Here is a 16,608-nt window from a genome sequence, read left to right as displayed (position 1 = left end):
TTCTCTCAGAACTTCTGGCACATTATTCATGTCTTCACAAAAGGAAGACATGAATACAGTACAAATTTAATTTGTCAATTTTTTATTCCTCATTATGAATTCTCCAGTTTCTGAGCGTAAGGGGCCTACACTCGTTTTTATCAATCTTTTTCTCTTCACATATCTATAGAAACATTTACAGTCAGTTTTTATTTTCCTTGCCAGCTTACGTTCATTCTCTATTTTAATCAACCTACCTCTTGGTCCTCCTTTGCTGAATTTTAAACTGCTCCCAATCCTCAGGCCTATTGCTTTTTCTTGCCAGTTTTTATGCTTCTTCCTTGAATCTGATACTATCTCTAATTTCCCTTGTATGGTTTGGCCACAGATCCCTTACCACTCAATCAAATAAGAATAAACAATTTCTGGAATTCACCTATTTGTTCTTTAAATGCCTGCCATTGCCCGTCCACTGTCTTTCCTTTCAGTAATGTTTCCCAGCCCATTATTGTGAATTCATGCCTTTTACCAACATAGTTACCTTTACTGAGATTCAGAACCCTGGTCTCAGTATCAACTACCTCACTATCCATTTTCATAAAGAATTCTACCATATTATGGTCACTCATCCCCAAGGATTCTCTCACAACTAGACTGCCAACTAATCCTCTCTCATTGCACAATACCCAGTCCAAGGTGGCCTGATCTCGTTGATTTCCCAATGTATTTGGGGCGGCACGGTAGCACAGTGGTTAGCACTGCTGCTTCACAGCTCCAGGGACCTGGGTTCGATTCCTGGCTCGGGTCACTGTCTGTGTGGAGTCTGCACATTCTCCTCGTGTCTGCGTGGGTTTCCTCCGGGTGCTCCGGTGTCCTCCCACAGTCCAAAGATGTGCAGGTTAGGTTGATTGGTCACGCTAAAATTGCCCTTTAGTGTAGGTTAGAAGGATTAGCGGGTAAACGTATAGAGATATGGGGATAGGGCCTGGGTGGGATTGTGGTTGGTGCAGACTCGATGGGCCGAAGGGCCTGTTTCTGCACTGTAGGGTTCTATGATTATCTATGATTATATTGCTCCAGAAACCCATCACGTGTACCCTCCAAAGATTCCCCCTCTATTGTGCTGTGACTAATTTGACTCTCCCAAACTATATGCAGACTAAAGTCACCCACGATAACAGTTTCTTTAACACGTGCATCTCCGATTTCCTGTCTAATGCTTTTCCTACCATTACCACTACAATTTGGTAGTCTGTATACCACCCCCACCAATTTTTTTTTAACCTCTTGTTGTTTCTTAACTCAACCCATGCAGATTCCACATCACTTATGCTAATATCTTTCCTCAATATTGTATCAATATCATCTTTCATCAACAATGCAACTCCACCACCTCCATAACGCCAACTATATCTTGTCCCTTTACACCTATCTGTGCAAATCTAGCCCAGTCCATCACGCAAACCAGCCTCCCATCCACTGACTCTGTCTACACTTCCTGCTGCCTCGGCAAAGCAGCCAGCATAATTAAGGATCCCACACACCCCAGACATTCTCTCTTCCACTTTCTTCCGTCGGGGAAAAGATATGAAAATCTAAGGTCACGTGCCAACCGACTCAAGAACAGCTTCTTCCCTGCTGCCGTCAGACTTTTGAATGGATCTACCTCGTATTAAGTAGATCTTTCTCTACTGCCTAGCTATGACTGTAACACTACATTCTGCACTGTCTTGCTTCCTTCTTTGTGATTGGTATGCTTTGTTTGAATAGCGCACAAGAAACTCCACTCACTATTTTGCTTGGAACACTCTGAGCATTCAGGTACAAAACCATAAGGTGAGCACTTTTAACATTTTTCCTTTTCCTGCTATTTTTAAATTCATTACTTAAAATGCCCAAATCTTACTAAAATGAATGAGATTTGACAGGAATGCATTCAGAGAACTGATTCTTATTATCTGCCACAAAACAGAAGATTCACTATCCCACCCTTCCCCACACTATCAATAATGCAAATTGGCAGGCAATTAAAGATCTCCAAACTCTGATCACGCACATTGTTATGATAATGCCCCCAGCCCAAAAATGAAGAATGTAAAACAAGTGACACGAGAGAGATTTTATAGTTTCATTCACCAGGAGAAAGGAGACAGAGACAAACTATAAATAAAAGAAAAGCAAGCCAGCTGGGCAATGAGACATCTCCAGGCAATGTTTTGTCCTGCAAATGCCCTTAATGGAGTACCCTGTGAAGATGCTCTCTTCTACAGGGGAGTAAAGCCATAGGTAAACAAGTGGACCAGATACAGCACAGAAACAGGTTTGGAGTCTCACTCACTATCAACACAGAGCAATCACGTCCTGGGAAATTTTACTCTCCAACTCCAAGCAGTAAAACCACAACCACCATGTAGCAACACAGCTCAATGTGGGATCAGGATAATTCATAAATTTGTAATTAAATGTATAATTTATATCCATAAATTAATCATTTATAAATTATAAATTCACAAATTTGTTAAACACAAATACTTACCTAAAAATATTAACTAAACCATCCGTTGACACTGTCCGCACTTCCTGCTGCCTCAGGAACAGCAGCCAGCATAATCAAGGACTCCACACAGCCCAGACATTCTCTCTTCCACCTTCTTCCGTCAGGAAAAAGATACAAAAGTCTGAGGTCACACATCAACTGACTCAAGAATAGCCTTTTCCCTGCTTCTAGCAGACGTTTGAATGGACCTACCTAATATGAAGTTGATCTTTTTCTACAAGGCGACACTGCAGCCTCTCAGTGCCAGGGACCCGGGTTGAAAGAAATTTACAAATGGTTAAGAAATTTACAAATGGATATAGACAGATTAGGAGAGTGGACCAAAATGTGGCAAATGGAGTTTAATGTGGATAAGTGTGAGGTTATCCATTTTGGTCAGAAAAATGGAAAGGCAACTTCCTATTTAAAATGGGAAGAGATGTCAGGGTGCTTGGATGCAGAGGGACCTGGGTGTCCTTGTGCACAAGAGACGGAAAACTGGAATGCAGATACAACAAGTAATAAGGAAAGCAAATGGAATTTTGGCATTTATAACTAAAGGAATCTTGATCATCTTGTACACTTCAATTAAATCTCCTCTCGTTCTTCTAAACTCTAGTGAGTATATGCCTAAAATGCTCAATCTCTCTTCATAAAACAAACTCATCTCTTATCAATCTAGTGATGCTCCACTGAACTGTCTCCAATGGAACTAAACGCTTCCTCAAGTAAGGGGACCAAAACTGTTCGCAATATTCCAAATGTGGTCTCACCAATGCTTTGTAAAGTGGCAGCAATACATCATTATTTTTATATTCTATTCCTTTAGCAATAAATGCCAAGATTCTGCGATTCATGCACAAGAACACCCAGATCTCTCTGCACTGAAGCACTTTGAAGTTTCTCTCCATTTAGATAATAATTTGTCTTTTACATTTTTCTTGCCACAATGGATAACCTCATACTTATCCACGTTAAATTCCATCTGCCAAATTTTGACTCATTCACCTAACCTATCCATATGCAAATTTCTTATTTCATTATCGCAACTTAATAGCCCACCTATTTTAGTGTCATCTACAAATTTTGCTATGGCACCCACTTTTCATTGCATCCAAGTCAATAATATAGATTGTAAATGTTTCAGACCCCGAGGACCAAACCCTATGGCACCTCACTAATTACATCTTGCCAACCTGAGAAAGACCCATTGATCCCAACTCTGTGCTTTCTCTTGGTCAGCCAATCCTCCATCCAAGCTAATCAATTACCCCTAATCCCATGAGAACTAACATTGTGTATTAACCTTTTGCATGGCACGTCCTGAAAATCCAGATATTCTACATCTACAGGATCACCATTATCCACCTTGCTTGTTACATTTTCAAAGAACTCAAGCAAAATTAGTCAAATATGATTTACCCTTCATAAAACCATGCTGACTCTGATGGATGGCATTTTGACTTTCTAAATGTCCGCTTATTGCTTTCTTTATAATGGATTCTAACAATTTCCCAATTTCTTTCTGCTGCATACCTTGATGAGATTACAAGTCCTTCAGTAAGTTGGACAAGTTTAAATAGGTTAAATAAATCCAGGACAGACGAAACACAAAATTGTTTTCTTCCTCCACCTTGAAGTGTTGGAATTACACAATACAAAATTTAAAAAAACAATAGTGCCAATGTTTCCATGTCTTGCAGCAGGGTCTGTCCATGTTCTCTTTCTAGCAGGTATCTCATTGCTGGTACTTGTGTTATTTGTATGTCTTCATGTGCCAAAGGCCATCATTTAAGTAATGCATATTTTCAATTCCAATACCTTTGTTGACTTGCTCAATTTTATCTGCTGGCATTTTCATAACTCCCACCGAGAGGGCATGTTGCTTGCCTTCTGCCATTATAGCAACTATAGTGTCAGTGTCTGCTGGGTGAAGCTTAGCTCCAGGGGAAGTTAGACCAGGACACATGATATTGGCCCCGCTGAGCACAAACTTGATGGCCCCTTTATCAACCTGTTGATGTGGCAAGATAGTAGGATATTTATGAAGTAATCGTAAGGTGGGGTAGAAAGATCCCTCACTCTGTCTGAAGAACAACAATTCTCCATTAACAGTCAGGATCTCTATATGTTCATGGCATTTTACTATTTTTACAGGGTCCTTCTTTGGCATGATTTGGTTTAACCATGGTTCAATGACTGGAAACTGATCCAGCAACTGATTCTTAATGCCTTTAATAACAGATGTTTTCAGCTGGATGCAGTTTGAAACATTTTCCTTCTCATCAAATTTTTTAAACATGGTGCTGCCTCAGAAACTCCTTTTTTTTTCTTTTTTGACAGAAGTTAAACTAATTTACCAATTGTTTCTGACATTTTGTTTCCCAACCTCTTTGAGTAAGTGTGTGATATGAGCATTTTTCCAATACAGAAGCTGGGATAGTCCTCCTTAAGAGTAGAAAAGGCTCCAGAAATATAACAGCGGCATTCAAAATTATGGAGGACTCAAATAAGGCAAAATTGTTTAAAGTGATCGATATCCAGGCTTCGGTTGACAAGTGGCAAGTAACATTCGCACCACAGAAATGCCAGGCAATGTGTAGATAAGAGATGCACTAACCACCGCCCCTTGACGCTCAATGATGTTATCATTTCAGAAACCCCCACTATCAACATCCTTGAGGTTACCATTGCCTAGAATCTCATCTGGACTCACCATATAACAGTTGGTGCAAGGGCAGGTCAGAGGCTAAGAATACTGTAGCGTGTCACCTCCTGACTCCCCAAAGTCCATCCACCATCTAGAAGGCACAAGTCAGGAGTGCGATGGAATACTCCCCACTTGCCTGAATGGTTGAAGTTCCAGCAACAGTCAAGAAGCTTGACACCATCCAGGACAAAGCAGCCTGCTTGATTGACGCCACATCCACAAACATCCATTCCCTCCACCACCAACACTGAGTACACGCTGCTGTTAGTATCTACAAGATGCACTGCAGCAATTTACCAAATATCCTTAGACAGCAGCTTCCAAACGCACAACCACTTCCATCTAGAAGGACAAGGGCAGCAGATACATGGGAACAGCACAACCTGCAAATTCCCCTCCAAGCCGCTCATCATTCTGACTTGGAAACATATCGCCATTTCTTTGCTGTTACTGGGTCAAAATCCTGGAATTCCCTCCCTAATGGCAGAGTGGGTCAACACACAACACATGGACTGCAGCAATTCAAGAAGGCAGCTCACCACCGCCTTCTAAGGGGCAACTAGGGACGGGCAATAAATGTTGGCCAGCTAGCGACACCCATGTCCCACAAATGAATTTTAAAAAAATAAACACTAGACACAGATTTAAAATACTTGGAAATAAAAGCAAGGAAAGATGAGAATTTTTTTAACCAAATTCAGCAAGTGTTGTTAATCTGTAATGTATTGTCAATTTATTGGAAGCAGGTTTAACAATGTTCAAAAGGGATAAATAGTTGAACAGGAAAAAATAAAGTTAATGAGAAAGGGTTAGAAGACTGGAACTAATTGGCTAACTCAAGGAAAGGGCTAGTACGAGCGGGATGGGCTGAACGGGAACTGAGCACTGGCTCTGGGCGCACACAACGTTCGACGCGATCCGCTGCCATAGCGACCGTCGCCAAGCGGCGTAGGCGAGGGCCAGGTTCGCGCGCCGTTGCCAGGACAACAGTTGCCAGGCGGCAGAGGCCGGGCCATGCTGCGCGCCGTTGCCACCGCGACCGTTGCCGGGAGACGGAGGGACGGGCCAGGCCCCCGCGCGCCCGTTGCCACGGCGACCGTCGCCAGGAGGCGGCGAGGCGGGTCCCGGCTCTTCAGCTGCTGCTTGGTTGGCTACTTCGAACCTGCCATCGAAATGAGTTGGAGAAAACACGTTCCTCACCTCCCGCCCGCAAACGCAACGCTGACAAGAAGCTGGAGTTCGTTCGCCTCAGAATTTACCCGCCCATGCGGGGGTTCTGTCACGGTATCGGTCTGGTTGTGGGTCCTGGTTCCCAGGCGCTGCCGGCGGTTTTCCTCCCTCACTCCCCCTCAGGCTCCGGGCCGCTCCTCCTCCGGTTAGGCCCTCCCGCTCAACGTAACGTGTACGGCCCCCCACGTGCAGAGTCATCGTATTGGACACCGCATCCCCGATCCCGGTTCCAATTGGTCCAGGCGCCCGTCACTCACAGGGAGCGGCACTGGCACCGCCCACCCGGCGCTCAGGGTTGGTTGAGGTGCGGACCGGAAGTGGCTGCTTTGGATGATGTCATTGCATTTGGTCATCACATTGCAATCACTGAAAAGCAGTAAGAAGTCTCACAACACCAGGTTGAAGTCCAACAGGTTTATTTGATAGTAAAAGCCACTAGCTTTCGGAGCGCTGCTCCTTCATTAGGTGGGTGGGAGTTGTGTTCACAAACAGGGCATATGAAGACACAAACTCAATTTACAAATTAATGGTTGGAATGCAAGTTTTTACAGCAAATCAAGTCTTAAAGGCACATACGGTGTGAGTGGAGAGACTTTCTGGTTAAAGAGGTGTGTATTGTCTCCAGACAGGACAGTTAGTGAGATTTTGCAAGCCCAGTCAAGTCGTGGGAGTTAGAAATAGCGTGACATGAGCCCAAGACCCCTTTTGAGGGCGTCCTCATGTATGCGGAACTTGGCTATCAGTCTCTGCTCAGCAACTCTGTGTTGTCACGTGTTGTGATTGCCACCTTGGAGAAACTTACCCGAAGAGCAGAGACCGAATGCCCGTGACCGCAGAAGTGTTCCCCAGCAGGAAGAGAACACTCTTGCCTGGTGATGTCCTGAGGCATGGTACACTGGGGAGACCATGCAGACACTACGACAATGGATGAATGAACACCACTCGATAACCACCATTCTGAACTGTTAGCTCTGTTTCTCTTTGTCCTGTCAAGTGTTTCCAGAATTTTCTTCTTACATTTCAGATTTCCAGCATGCCTAGTATTTTACTTTATATGCGGGAGTTCAATGTTCTGGTCAATGCCTCCCTCAACCAGCTTCAGTAAAAACAGATGACCTGATCTGTATCACTTTGCTATCTTTGTGTAAGTTGTTCGCAGCATTTCCGATGTTACAACAATGACTACACATCGACAGTACATCATTAACAGCAAAGGAAATTGGGAACAAAAAATGAAAATGTTGGAGAAACTCAGCAGGTCTGACAGCATCTTTGAAGAGAGAATAGAGCCAATGTTTCGAGCCTGGGTCATCCAGCATTTTCTGTTTTTGTTTCAGATTCCAGCATCTACAGTATTTTAAGGATATATCTTAAGGATATTGGGATGAGGTTCTGAAAGGCTTTGTGGAAATTTAGAAAAGTAAAAGTTTATTTATTAGTCACAAGTAAGGCTTACATTAACACTGCAACAAAGTTACTATGAAATTCCCCTAGTCACTACATTCCAGCGCCTATTCAAGTCAATGCACCTAAGCAGTATGTCTTCCAGATAATGGGAAGAAACCAGAGCACCTGGAGGAAACCCATGCAGATATGGGGAGAATGTGCAAACTCCACAGACAGTGAACCAAGCTGGGAATTGAACCCGGGTTCCTGGTGCTGTGAGGCAGCAGTGCTAACCACTGTGCCACCCATGCTTTCAAATGCAAAAAAAGTAAAAACACATACACTTTAAATGTTTATTCTAAATGGTTTTCCTCATTCATTTTATATGAAAAAATTACTAAGAAACTAGAAACATTAAGGAACATTTTCAAACTCCCCATCCTTTATTCTTGGCACTTACTGCCCCCTGCTGCACACTTATTTAATCCAGTCAATTTAACTTGAAAGTACAATTTCCAAGTTACATATTTGTAAATCACCACAGATTATGTTATGTTATACGAATAACAACATGCACTTGGATAAAGGAGAGTCTCTAGATTTCCAGAAGGCATTTGATAAGATGCTGCATAAGAGGTTATTGTGGAAATTAAAGCTTGTGGTGCAGGGGGTAACATATTAGTGTGAATAGAAGATTGGTTGGCTGGCAGAAGACAGAGAGTCTGCATAAATGGGTCTTTGTCTGATTGGCAGGATGTGACGAGTGGAGTCCTACAGGACTCTGTGCTGGGGCCTCAAATTTTTACATTAATGACTTAGTTGAGAGGAGCGAAGATGTGGTGGCATAGCCCCTCTAAGGAACAATCTTTTGCTGGCTATGTGACCGGGCCAGAGCTAATGGAGCACAAATGCATGAACCTGGGCTAAGCAGGGGAGAAGGTAAGCATTCCTGGGACCGGAGGACTTCAGTTGGAATCAGGGTATTGTTAAGAGTAGACTGTATTAACTGTGATCAGGTATACAGTTCTTATTATCAACAAACCTTTTAGTTAATTGTTTGCTGCATTGAGTTGCCTCATTACACTGACAATAAGAAAAATCTGGTTCAGTTATTGGTAGCCCGCAGTGCGGACTTGGAAGGGGAAGGTTCATTTTATTTATTAGTCACAAGTAAGGCTTATATTAACACTGCAATGAAGTCACAGTGAAATTCCCCTAGTCGCCACACTCCGACACCTGTTTGGGTCAATGCGCCTAACCATCATATCTTTCAGACTGTGGGAGAAAACTGGAGCACCTGGAGGAAACCCACACACAGAATGTGCAGACTCCACTTAGACAATGACCCGAGGCCAGAATTGAACCTGGGTCCCTGGTGCTGTGAGGCAGCAGTGCTAACCACTGTGTCACCCATGCCACCCACTGAAAAGTCAACATGCGAAAAAGTAAAGACTCCATCTTACGATGACATTGTTTGGGAAGACAGAACCATCTGACCCTGAGATTGAGACTTGGGGGCTGTATAGTTAGAGCCTCTGGTATTACTTCATGGTGTACGAAATAGCAACCAATGAGAAACAGAAGTTTCTCGCAGTCAGTGGCCCACCAACTTACAATCTGAGAGGAATCTGACGCAACCTGAAGCTCCAGACACACAAACTTTTGATCAGTTAGGCAATTTGGTTAAGGATCATTACAATCTCTGACCTTGATGCAAAAGACTTTTTAATTCACAGACCACAATCAGTAAGGATAGGCAACGACACCTCCTCCACAATCATCCTCAACACTGGTGCCCTACAAGGCTGTGTCCTCAGCCCCTTACTATACTCCTTATACACTTATGAGTGTGTGGCCAAATTCCCCTCCAACTCAATGTTCAAGTTTGCTGATGACACCACCTTAGTGGGTCAGATCTCAATCAATGATGAGCCAGAGTACAGGAAAGAGATAGAGAATCTGGTGAACTGGTGAGACGACAGTAATCTCTCCCCCAAAACAAATGTCAGTAAAACAAATGAGATTGTCATCAACTTTCGGGAGCATAGTGAAGGACATGCCCCTGTCTACATCAATGGGAACGTAGTGGAAATGGTTGAGATGTTCAAGTTTCTAGGTGTCCAGATCACCAACAACCTGTCCATGCTGCACTACAGTTAAGAAAGTCCATCAACGCCTCTACATTCTCAGGAAGCTATGGAAATTCGGCATATCCAGTATAACTCTCATCAATGTTTACAGACACATCATAGAAAACATCCTTTCCAGATGTTTCACAACTTAGTGGTTATGTCACTAGACAAGTAATCCAGAGACAAAGACAGAAAATGCTGGAAAATCTCAGCAGGTTATGACAGCATCTATGCATGATGTGGAGATGCCGGTGTTGGACTGGGGTGAGCACAATAAGAAGTGTCACAACACCAGGTTAAAGTCCAACAGGTGCTCCACTCACCTGATGAAGGAGCAGCACTCCGGAAGCTCGTGCTACCAAATAAACCTGCTGGACTTTAACCTGGTATTGTGAGACTTCTTACAGCATCTGTGTAGAGAGAGCAGAGCTGCCGTTTCGAGTCTGGGTGGCCCTTCATCAAAGTTCCACAGACTTGAGTCCAAATCCCACCACAGCAGCTGGTGGAATTTAAATTCAACAAAATAAATATGGAGCTAAAAAGCTAGCCTCAATAATGGTGACCATAAAACAGTCAGATCATTGTAAAAATCCATCTGGTTGATTAATATACTTTAAATGAAACAAATTTGCTGTTCTTTCCTGGTCTGGCGTATCTGTGACTCCAGGCCCATCGCAATGTGACCCTTAACTGCCCTCTGAAATGGCTGAGCAAGCCACTTATTTGCATTCAAAAAGGCGGCTCACCAGCATCTTCCCAAGGGCAATTTGAGATGGAAAATAAACGCTGGCCTTATCAGCGATGCTTTACATCCTGTGAATGAATAAAAGCCTGGTTTACTTTGTGAGCACTGCCACCCCGTGGCTTATATTTTATTCAGAAAGAAATACTGATTAAATCAACTCCTGTTCCTAACTTATCAAATAGCTCCAACGGGAATTGTGTTGGTTAGATATGGTTAAACCATATGATATATGGTTAAACCCAGTTGTAATGGGATGCTGACTGAAATGGGAGGAAAAGCCTATTATTTATTTCCACTGGCTCTAAGACTGTCTGGCGTAGATTAGACCAAGGGCTACTAGTTTGGACTGTGTCAAGTTAGATGCTGGCAAAATGTTACCAGCTCTGATGAAGGGTCATCCAGACTCGAAACGTTGGCTCTATTCTCTCTCCACAGTTACTGTCAGACCTACTGAGACTTTCCAGTGTTTTCTGTTTTTGTTCAAAGTTAGCTGCTCTCATGCTATTTCTTGTCTGTTGGTAAGATGATAAACGTTGGCGGTTACAGAGTGTGGGGACAGCAGGGGGTAATCACAGCCCAACCCTATTCTCGTCCTAGACCATCCACTTCTATTCACGGATCAACCCACGCCTGACTGGTTTTTCCACATGTCACATTCCAGTGACATTGAGGATGACTCTTATCTGGGAAAGGGGACAGTGTCCCTGTAATTTCACCTCTGCCCGAACCAACAGGAACAATTTAGACTTGTATCGCATCTTCAAGATGTGGAGATGCCGGCGTTGGACTGGGGTAAACACATTAAGAAGTCTCACAACACCAGGTTATTCCTTCACAATACACGATAGTGCGGAGTTGCTGAGCAGAGACAGATTGCCAAGTTCCGCACACATGAGGACGGCCTCAGCCGGGATCTTGAATTTATGTCACACTATTTATAACCCCCATGACTTGCCTGGGCTTGCAAAATCTCACTTACTGTCTTGTCTGGAGACAATACACATTTCTTTTACCTATGCTTAATGTTATTTCTGTTCACATTGTCTGTACCTTTAAGACTTGATTAGCTGTAAAGACTCACATTCTGATCAGTATTCTGTAAACTGAGTGTGTGCCTTTATATGCTCTGTGATCAGAACTCTCCACTCACCTGACAAAGGGACAGAGCCCCGAAAGCTAGTGGCGTTTGCTACCAAATAAATCTGTTGGACTTTAACCTGGTGTTGTGAGACTTCTTATCGCATCTTTAACACAGCCAAGCATTCCAACACGCTACACCAGAGTGTAGGGCTGGAGAGACTGACCATCTGCTGCTCCCTGGTTTCATTGATTGGAATGTGTCTTCACAAAGAAAGATGTCAGATTCCACATTGATGATGGTTGCTTTTGTCATGTAAATGCTATAGGAAATTTCCTGAAACTGTAGCCAACTGGAGAATCACATGACCTGTGACAGCCGTCTATGTTTTGTTAGAACAGAACATAAGAACATAAGAAGTAGGAGCAGGAGTAGGCCATCTAGCCCTTCGAGCCTGCCCCGCCATTCAATAAGATCATGGCTGATCTGTCGTGGCTCAGTTCCACATTCCCGCCCTCTCCCCATAACCCTTAATCCCCTCGCTTATCAAAAACCCATCAACCCGCGTCTTAAAAATATTTAGCGAGACAGCCTCCACCACTTCAACGGGCAGAGAATTCCAGAGATTCACCACCCTTTGAGTGAAGAAGTTCCTCCTCAATTCCGTTCTAAACCCTTTTATCTTAAGGCTGTGCCCCCTAGTCCTACTGTCCTTTCTGAGCAGGAAGAGTCTCTCCACCTCTATCCTATCCATCCCATTCATCATCTTATATGTCTCAATGAGACCTCCCCTCATTCTTCTAAACTCTAACGAGTACAAGCCTAGTTTATTCAGCCTCTCCTCATAGCTCAACCCCCTCAACTCCGGCATCAGCCTAGTAAACTCCTCTGCACTCCCTCCAAGGCCAAAATATCCTTGCGTAAGTGCGGCAACCAAAACTGCACACAGTACTCCAGCTGCGGCCTCGCAGATTCCATGTTTTGAATTTGCAGGAGTAAGTTTTGACTTTAAACAGTTTATGATTCCTTTCATGTCTTAGGGACGTGACAAGACTTTATTGTTTAAAAAAAAAACTGCCCATCATGAAATCGACCAGATCCACCAAAGTAAAGTTTATTTATTAGTCACAAGTAAGGCTTACACTAACACTGCAGTGAGGTTAATGTGAAATTCCCCCAGTGATCCCCAAAATGAACATGTGAGAGTTGGAGCAGGAAGAGGAATCACTTTTCTCAGAGAATAAAAGGAATCTGAGCAAATTTGCAAGAACAAGGCTGTGGGAATGGAAGGGAAAATGCAGGTCGGGTGGCACAAGTTTGAAAGATAACTTCAGGGTGGGGGATATCATCATTTAAAGTTTATGTATTATTGTCACAAATAGGCTTACATTAACACTGCAATGAAGGTACTGTGAAAATCCCCTAGTCACCATGCTCTGGTGCTTGTTTGGGTACACTGAGGGAGAATTTAGCACGGTCAGTGTACCTAACCAGCACATCTTTTGGACTTTGGGAGGAAACCGGAGAACCCAGAGGAAACCCATGCAGACACGGGGAGACTCTGCAGAGACAGTGCCAGGGATCAAACCGGATCCCTGGCACTGTGAGGTAGCAGTGCTAACCACTGTACCACCATGCTGCCCCTACATCATGAATCCAGAGATCTTATTTTTGATATATTATTCAAAATTAATGATCCCACGATTCCATTGAATGAGGGGTCAGGGGTTGCAAAATCCAACATCACTCAAGCAGCTCTACCACATCGAGTAATAACTTATGATGTTTTGACAAGACCAGCAAGATCAGAATTAAGCTGAGATTAAAGTGAAAAGCTTGTCCAGCAAGATCAGAATCAAGCTGAGATTAAAGTGAAAAGCTTGTTTTGTCTGTAGAAGAGCAAGCTGCATTGCCAAAAATTTTGAAAAATTTTGAGAGACAGCCTGGATAAAAAGCCAGAGTAATTGTCTTCTAGACTGTTAGAACATAAGAAGTAGGAGCAGGAATAGACCATAGGGCCCATCAAGCCTGCTCCATCATTCAATACAATCACGGCAGATTTTGGGCTTAAATTCCACTTTCCTGCCCATTCCCCATATCCTTTGATTTCCTTGAGAGACGAAAAGTCTGTCCACCTCAGCTTTAAATTCATTCAACAGTGGAGCATCAACGACCCTCTGGGGCAGAGAATTCCAAATATTTACCACCTGTGAGTGAAATGATTTCTCCTCATCTCAGTGCTAACTTTTCAACACTGTTACAGCTTTAACAGCAGACTTACAGGAGTCACGAACTGTTCACTCAGGGTGACTTTGATCAATATGCTGGGTACAATAGGCAGAAGACAGCAAGATGCCAGATCTGGTGGAAAGCAGTAGGTAAGGTACAAAATCTTCTATCCCAGCAAGAACATTATTCTAATTATGTCAACAACACAGATGAAAGCAACGCCAGAGAAAAAGCAGCCAAGAATTTTCAATGACCATCTCGATTGGCTTGCTTACAGTACCAAACAAGACAGAACTAGTTTCCACACAGCACGACTTGTTGCAACATGCTCCACGAGAGGCAATGTGCAATGGTCAGAAGTACTCAAAGTTTATGATGGAATTGTACAGGGCAGACATTGTGACTGTGGCATCTACTTCAAGAACAATAACTCAAATTTATTTCCCTGCACTTATTTTTCAATGATTTTTGAAAACTACTTCTGAATCTGTACCCACCAGCCTATCAGGCAGTGCGTTTTAAATTGGAACAACTTGTGTAAAACCCAGACTCAGGGATCCAGGTTCGATTCCCAGCTGGGACACTGTCTGTGTGGAGTTTGTACATTCTTCCCGTGTCTGCATGGGTTTCCTCGAGTACTTCGATTTCCTCCAACAGTCCGAAGGATGTGCTGGTTAGGCGCATTGGCCATGCTAAATTCCCCCTCAGTGTACCCAAACAGGTGCTGGTGTGACGACTGGGGAATTTTCACAGTAACTTCATTGCGGTGTTAATGTAAGCCTACTTGTGACACTAATAAATACATTTTAAAAAAAACATTTTTCCTTGTGCTAATTCTGGTTCATTTGCATATGACCTAAAATCTGTGCCATCTGGTTGTCAACCCTTCAGCCATTGAGAACAGCTCTTTATTTACTCTTGCTAAACCATCTATGATGCCAGCCTGCAAATTAGGAACAAGAGTAGGATGTTTGACCCTTTGAGCCTACTCTACCATTTGATGAGGTCATACTGATCTGATGGTCTTAACTCCACTTTCCTATCTATTTCCTATACACTTTGAGTCCCTTGTCAATTAAATATCTATCTAACTCAGCCTTAAAAGTGTCTAGGTGTTCCAGGGTTGTGTGTAGGGCCAGGGAGATGGCATTTGCTGTGGATCTAAAGTTAAAGTTTTTTTATTCGTCACAAGTAAGGCTTACGTTAACAGTGCAATGAAGTTACTGTGAAATTCCCCTAGTCATCATGCTCTAGTGTCTGTTCAGGTCAAGCCACTGAACCAACTTGTCTTTCAGACTGTGGGAGGAAACTGGAGCACCCAGAAGAAACCCATGCAGACACAGGGAGAACGTGCAAACTCCCAACAGTAATCCATGCCGGTAATTGAAGCTGGATCCCTGGTGCTGTGAGGCAGCAGTGCTAACCACTGTGCCACCATGCTGTCCCCTGACCTGTTGTGATAAGCAAACTGTAGTGAATCCAGGCAATCTGGGAGACCAGAGTTGATGTGTGCCATGCCTTAACCCTGCCTCTACTTCTATCTGGGAAAAAATATTTCAAGACTCCCAATGTCTGAGGGGAAAAATAAATTCTCCTCACTGCTACCTTAAATGAGAGACCGCTAATTTTTAATCCATGTCCCCTAGCACTAGATTTTAAACACCTCTATCAGATTTTCTTCTACTTGTCTCTGCTCTAAGTCTTCTCCAATCTACCTACAGAATTGTGTTCCCTCTTCCCTGGAACAATTCTCATTAATCTCTCTGAAGATGGGGCCTCATTGGCTGGCAGCTCTCCAAGGTGGGTCTTTTGTCCAAGTGAGGATAGAAGTCCCACCTGCTGCCAATCAACACTCTTCAATGTATAAAATGGCAGTGGGTCATTGGGGATATGTTGCCCGCCAACTCTCTGGATGGCAGCTGTCACCACCCTAAAAATATTGCTATTGCGTTTTGTATCCTATGGGCTTCAATTTTGCTAACATGTCTAATATATTTGGTACCTTCTGAAAGACAGAAAGTTGAGATTGGGAATAACAAAAAAGGCTGAGAGAATAAAATTATCATGTCGAGCAGGGCTACATAGGCTACATAGACAGTGAGGATGGATGTTATAGTTTGCAGAGGGACATAGATAAGCTGCAGAGCTGGGCCGAGAGGTGGCAAATGGAGTTTAATACGGAAAAGTGTGAGGTGATTCACTTTGGTAAGAGTGACAGGAGTACAGAATATAGGGCTAATGGAAGGACTCTTTAGTAATGTTGACAAGCAGAGAAAGCTCGGTGTACATGTGCATAGCTCCCTGAAAGTTGGCACCCAGGTTGATAAGGTTATTAAGAAGGCGTATGGTGTGTTAGCTTTTATTGATAGAGGGATTAAATTTCGGAGCCTTGAGGTCATGTTGCAACTGTACAAAACTCTGTGTGGCCGCTCTTGGAGTATTGCGTACAGTTCTGGTCGCCGCATTATAAGAAAGATGTGGAGGCATTGGAAAGGGTGCAAAGGAGGTTCACCAGGATGTTGCGTGGTATGGTGGGAAGGTCTTATGAGGAAAGGCTGAGGGACTTGAGGTTATTTTCATTAG

The 16,608-nt window shown here is 43.3% G+C and overlaps 1 protein-coding gene and 1 pseudogene across 1 annotated transcript in view; both read right to left on the bottom strand.

Annotated features, from left to right (window-relative positions):
- pak1 (p21 protein (Cdc42/Rac)-activated kinase 1) overlaps positions 1-6,612 on the bottom strand; it is a 234,991-nt gene extending 228,379 nt beyond the window's left edge. The window contains exon 1 of the mRNA XM_080197673.1: positions 6,426-6,612. The gene's annotated coding sequence lies outside the window, so the exon portion shown is untranslated. The remainder of the gene's footprint in view (positions 1-6,425) is intronic.
- Positions 4,036-4,830, bottom strand: LOC145349443 (malignant T-cell-amplified sequence 1 pseudogene; annotated as a pseudogene).
- Positions 6,613-16,608: the final 9,996 nt, after the last annotated feature.

Source organism: Carcharhinus amblyrhynchos, chromosome 10, assembly GCF_965287045.1.
Source record: "Carcharhinus amblyrhynchos chromosome 10, sCarAmb.v2.hapA, whole genome shotgun sequence".
NCBI lineage: Eukaryota > Metazoa > Chordata > Chondrichthyes > Carcharhiniformes > Carcharhinidae > Carcharhinus > Carcharhinus amblyrhynchos.
The sequence above is the reverse complement of the archived record's forward strand: the minus strand, read 5'-3'. Positions and strand labels throughout refer to the sequence as shown.